Source organism: Muntiacus reevesi, chromosome 11, assembly GCF_963930625.1.
Source record: "Muntiacus reevesi chromosome 11, mMunRee1.1, whole genome shotgun sequence".
NCBI classification, from domain to species: domain Eukaryota; kingdom Metazoa; phylum Chordata; class Mammalia; order Artiodactyla; family Cervidae; genus Muntiacus; species Muntiacus reevesi.
Genome location: NC_089259.1, coordinates 82964112 through 82970162, shown reverse-complemented (window position 1 = coordinate 82970162; position 6051 = coordinate 82964112).

Genomic DNA, 6051 nt, shown 5'->3' with positions numbered 1-6051 from the left:
GCCTCAAGAAGACCCGAGAGGTGGGGCGGCTGATCTTCAAGGACAAGCAGGGCCCTGGCCGGAGCCTGGTGGCGGCCACCATCCACAAGCTGCTGGAGAAGGCCGGGGAGGCGGCCGGCCGCCCGGCCCCCGGCAGGGAGCCGCCGGGCCGCGAGAAGCCGCGGGCGCTCCCGGCTGGGAGGAGCTCCGTGAAGAGCATCCTGAAGGTGTTCCTGGCCGCGGAGGAGAAGCAGGCCGCGGAGCAGCCTCCCGCGGAGCCGCCCGCAGCCGCCCGGGGCCCGGCCGCGAAGGCGAGGGTGGGCGGCGGGCGGAGCGCGGCTCTGGCCAGGCTGCGGGAGAAGTTCGCGCAGAGCGGCGGCCTGTGCGCGGAGGCCGGCCTCCTGCCGCGGCGCGCGGAGGAGCGCGCGAAGAAGCGCCCGCCGCGGAGGACGCTGCACCGGCCGGAGCCGCGCGTGCTGCGCATGGCCAGCCTGGCCAGCAGCTGCCTCCGCGCGCCGCCCGCCCGCCTCCTGGCCTGCTCCACCGAGCCCGCGCTGCCCTTCAGCGTCGCCACCGTGGTCTGCGGGCCCCGGAGCTGGCTGTCCCACGGCACCCGAGTCACCCACACGGGCGTGGGCCGTGCGCCCCAAGGGGAGACGGGCACCTCCCCCGGCGGGGCAGAGACCCCCGGCGGGAGCAGAGAGCCGGGGTGGCGGCCCCCGCAGCCCTCCACGCCCTGGCTTGCAGCTTCCAGGGACGGCCTGGAGACAGAGCTCCCAGGTGTGGGGCTCGAGTGTGTCCCCCAGACAGCCCCCGCTGCAGCCTCCCCTGGGGGCCAAGCCTGTCCTGGCGGCAAGCCTGCGAGCTCTGCGCTGGGCCCAGTCAGCCCAGGTCTTCCCGGAGCTGCTCAGGGGGCCAGGGAAGCAAGTCTGGGACCGCAGCCAGGACTCTCCGGAGGCAGCGCGGGGGTGGGTCCCGAGCTTACCCTGACCGTCTGCAGCTCAGAGGACGAGATGGACACAACGAGTGTGGACTGGGTGCCGGAACCCCTCTTCGCCATCCAGGAGAGTTTCCCAGAAGAGAAGGCGCCGGGACACATCCCCCCACTGGCCGCGGTCACTGCACCCTCCGCCCAGGCCGTGCGGCGCACACAGCCGGCCATGGAGCCCCCACAGGTCACCGTCAGACTCCCGGTGGTCCACACGATGCCACCTTCTCCCGCCACTCCGCAAAGGGCATCGGGAGACCAAGGCTGGGGTCCTCTGGGTGGGGTTGGTGCGACTGGAAACCCAGGCACCCCACATCCCCCCATGACCGAGAGCGGGAGCTGGGGTGCGCCGACGCTGGAACTGAGCCTGGCCGCCCGGCAGCCAGAGGGCTCACGCAGTACTGCTGCCCGCGGTCCAGACATCCCTGCGGCTGTCCCGACAGAGCCACAGAACAGCTCCCTGGGAGGAAAGGACCCCAGACCTGGTCCTGGCGCCTCACACTGGCTCCTGAAGCCCAAGGGCGTGCATGGGGAGGACGCTTCCCCCGTGAGTTCTGAGCCGCCTTGGCCGTCAGAACTGCAGGAACCGCCGGGCGGCGACACCAGTGCCTGGGAGAACTGTTGGAGGGGCCACGCGGGCCGTGCACCTGGTGGGCAGCATGTGCCGGCGCCCACGGCTCCTGGCAGCAGGAGCGGGACGAGTGTCCCCAAGTGGCCAGCAGCACCGGCTGGAGCTGGGACGAAGCCCGGGAGCCTGAGCCCCGTGGACAGGAGCCTCCCGAGTGAGCAGGAAGGACGCGGGGGGCCCCCGCCACCCCTGGAGTCAGCTGGGCGCGTGCTGACAGCTGCAGGGAGCGCCCGCTGTGGTTTTGGTGAGAACAGAGCCTCCTCCGCAAGTGAACAGACGCCGGCCAGTGTCAGAGCCCCGAGGCAGGAGCCCGCGGGTGGGGCCTCCCAGAGTCCCCCAGCCCCGAGCCCCAGAGACGGGGCAGCTGGGCAGCGGGAGGGTGGGGGGACTGGGGGGCCCACAGGCCTGGGTCTCGTGGGCATCGTGGCCGAGGAGGCTGCTTACCAGCCCAGCGGCCACAGCGAGGCCTTGGGGTCCCCGCCCGGCACCCCTCAGGAGGCCCCCGGCACTCCAACCCTGGCCGCCCAGCCCCGCCCGGCAGCTCCGCGTGAACTGGCTGCAGGTGACGTGGCCACAGGCGGAGTGAAGGTGGCGGCAGGAGGCAGAGTCGCAGGCACTGAGCGGCAGAGCCCTTGGGGGGACAGCCCGGAGCCCCCAGCTCCAGTCCCAGGCCTGCCGGCGCCATGGGGCAGCCACGCGGCAGGGACTCCGAGGCTGCAACTTCCTGAGAGGCAGCAGGCAGCGGGCAGGGTGGGCCTCTCGTCCAGCAAACAGCTTCCCCTCGGTGCCAGGCCTTCCCGCCAGCCCGCCCCCTCGTCCACAGCAGCGGACGGGCCACGGGGGGACAGGGCAGCCCCGAAGCACCCTGACCTCCAGGCTTCCGGGCAAGTGGTGGGAGAAGAGAGGGCCAGCCTGGGCACAGGAGAAAGTCACCCTGGACGAGAGGAGGGGTCCCCAGGGGCTGTGAGTCGGGATGGTTCTGGAAGGAAGGGAGAAGGCCTTTGGGGCGAGAGGCCCAGCTTGCGAGGGGTCAGGGAGGCTGGGAGCTGGCCCCGGGAGGAGGCGGCCCCAGAGGAGGCTCCTGGTGGGCGTGCCGAGAAGGGCCCAGGGCGCCCGCAGAGGCAGCAGGCGGGGCACGCCAAGGGCCCCCCCAAGGAGCAGAGGGCCCCAGCTGCAGAGAGCCAAGCCCCGTTCCCCTCAGGGAGCCCCGCACTCCCAGCACAGGCCCAGGCAGTTCAGACGATGCCCCTCAGCTCAGCACGGCCCACGAGCGGCTCGGTGGGAGTGATGCTCGCTGCAGGCAGAAATGAGGCGCCCCAGGTTCCAGCCCCCAGGGGTGGTCAGGGGGACCCCCAAGCGCTACTGGGAGAGGGGCGGAGTCCAGCAACCTCCAGTCCCAGGGAGGGGCAGAGCCAGATGGCCCCCAGCCCCCGGGAAGGGGAGATTCAGGCACTGTCCAGCATCCAGAAGGGGCAGAGCCCGGCAGCTCCCAGCCCCCAGGAGAGAGAGACCCAGGCACCCTCCAGCACCCAGAAGGGGCAGAGTCAGGCAGCCCCCAGCCCCCAGGAGAGGGAGATCCAGGCACCCTCCAACATCCAGAAGGGGCAGAGCCAGGTGGCCCCCAGCACCCAGAAGGGGCAGACCTGGGTGTCCCCCAGTCTCAGGAAGGGGCAGAGCCAGGCACCCTCCAGTATCCAGGAGGGGCGGAGCCAGGTAGCCCCCAGCACCCAGGAGAGAGAGATCCAGGCAGCCTCCAGCATCCAGAAGGGGCAGAGCCAGGCAGCCCCCAGGCCCTGGGAGGAAGAGAGCCAGGTGGCCCCCAGCATCCAGAAAGGGCAGAGCTGGGTGTCCCCCAGTCTCAGGAAGGGGCAGAGCCGGGCACCCTCCAGTATCCAGGATAGGTGGAGCCAGGTGGCCCCCAGTCCCTGGGAGAGAGAGATCCAGGCACCGTCCAGCATCCAGAAGGGGCAGATCCAGGCACCCTCCCGCATCCAGGAGGGGCGAAGCCAGGCAGCCCCCAGTCTCAGGAAGGGGCAGAGCTGGAAGGAGCAGAGTCCAGCAGCCCCCAGCCCCCGGGAGAGGGAGATCCAGGCACCCTCTAGCACCCAGAAGGGGCAGAGTCTGGTGGCCCCCAGCCTCTGGCCAGCACAAGGCTCTGCAGTGCCGACACCCAAGCTGGGGAGCAGCCTTGCGCCCCATGTCCTTGCCCAGGAGGGGCCCCCAGACGCTCCCGGGGTGGGGAGCAGCAGGCGCGGGCCATACCTGGCCAAGTACCGAGCCCAGAGCTTCAGTGACGAGAGGTCCTTCGAGCTGTCCTTCAGGCCAAGCATCCTCAGGGCCAGTGACAAGTACAGGCCTCCGAAGTGACCCCGAGTGGCGTCAGGGGCCCAGGCCTCACTGGGGTCTGGGCATAGCCGCTCCAGTCCCTCCAGCCTGGCCAGAGCCAACAGACCCGGGGAGTCAGTTCCGGTGGACACTGACCGTGAAAGGCCGTTCCTAGTGCTGCTTCCAGCTGCATGACCCCAAGGGCGCTTTCCTCCAGGACCTGCGGAGGTGAGGGACCTGTCACCCAGCTCATCTGTCCCATGGCCGTCAGAGCAGCGTCCGCGGGCCTGTGAGTCCTGCTGGGGCCTGGGCGGGTGCAGGCAAGTGACGGACCAAGGGCGCTGGCCCCGGGGCCGCCCACCTGCAGGGGCCGGGGTCAGAGGAGGTGTGCACCGGGCTTGGGGGTGGCCCCCCGAGCTGCAGACCCCGCAGACCCCTTGGCAGAGGCGTGGGGAGCCCAGCACAGCCCCCGGCCTGACCCCTCTCCCGCAGGCCCACCTGCTCAGACCCGGCGCCTCGACTGGGGCTGGGGCTGGGGGGTGCCCGCCCCCTAGGGCACCTGGCGGCACCAGCTGATTTATCTTTATTGATTTATACTTTGATCCACAAAGGATTTGAAGCAACGGTTGGCAAAGGCGGAGGAGATAAAAACACTACGCTGTGTGTTCCCTTTTCAAAAAGAGAAGTAGGAGGGGCCTGTCGCTATTTTTAAACAGACCAGAACGTCCACTGAGACGCGGCCAGTGGTGTCACTTCGAGTCGTGGAGACACGAACTGAACCCCCCACCCACCCCGAGCCTGTGACCCGAGGGGCCGCCTCCCACGGTCCCCACTGCCGCTACACCATCCTCCCAGCGCCCCAGGCCCAGCGGCCCCCAGAAAAGAAGAGAGAGACTCCAAGGACTTCCTGAGAGTCGGGGTGTTCTCCTGGTTCTGGAGACCCCCGAGGACTTGCTGGGGTCGTGTGTCCCCTGGGCCTGGACCACCCGGTCCTTTGAGCTTGGCGGGCAGGGGAAGTGTTTGCACTGCAAGTGTGACATCTTTCCTACAGAAGAAAGCCCCTCGAGCCCCCAGGCTGAATAACTGTTGCCGCAGTGGGTGGGTGGGTGGGTGGGTGGGTGGGTCGCCGACGTTTATATCCGAGTTTAGTTGACGTGCTCTTTCTTATATTTAAGTAGCTCGTCTACCTTCACCTCCATTCAGCACTTTCAGGCTCTGTTTACAGACCCGTCTGTGAGCCCCACGTGTGTACGCGCGTGTTGTTCACGGACAAGACGCTGTTGCCAGGATCATGGGAGTGCATTTTTATTTCAGGTGCCCCGTCGGGAACAGCATCACTCAGGAGTTTACAAATTCAGCATCGCGTATTTGTGTATCGAGGGCATCTTTGCCGTTTGGTCATTTTAAATATTTGATTGCATATTAACCCTCAGCTGTTGATTCAATGTTCCTTATTTTATCTTCCTTTGTATAAAAGTTAACTCTAAAATTATATGTTAGACAAGAATTAACTAAATACATTTTGTGGTATTCTTTCCTTTGAATTTCTACTAACTTTATTCAGCTGGAAATCATCTTAAGAAAGGAAATAAACGTGTGGCTTGTCACACACCTGGTCCTTGCCTCTCTGACGGCTGTGGAGGCGGCAGGTCTCAGGTCAGGAAGCAGGAGCAGAGGCTTTGCGGGGGGGGGGGGGGGGGGAGTCCCCAGGGGACTCGGACGAAGCCAGCAGCCATCCCGGGACTCACTGGGGGGTCCCCGTGGGACTCGGACGAGGCCAGTGGCCATCCCGGGACGTGCAGGTGCCTGGTGGCCTGGGCAGAGCCCCCAGGAGAGGAAGGGCCACCCACGGGAAGCGGGGGCCAGGGGAGGCAGTGGCCGCTGCCCCGGGATGTCCAGGGAGGCTGCAGTGCCCAGAGCAGGGCCTGGGGTCCGCACCAGGGCAGACAGGGAGGCTGCCAGTGGGAGCCTGGGCCTGGCGCTCCAGAGCCCAGCGCTGCTTGTGGGGCGGGCCTGCGTCCAGCCTCTCCTGACGTGCTCCTTGGTGCCTGGAGACGCAGGAGATGGGGTCCCCTGTCCCCCTTCTTCTGCCCAGGAAGGACTTCTCATAAGAAGTTCTGACTTTCTGTGC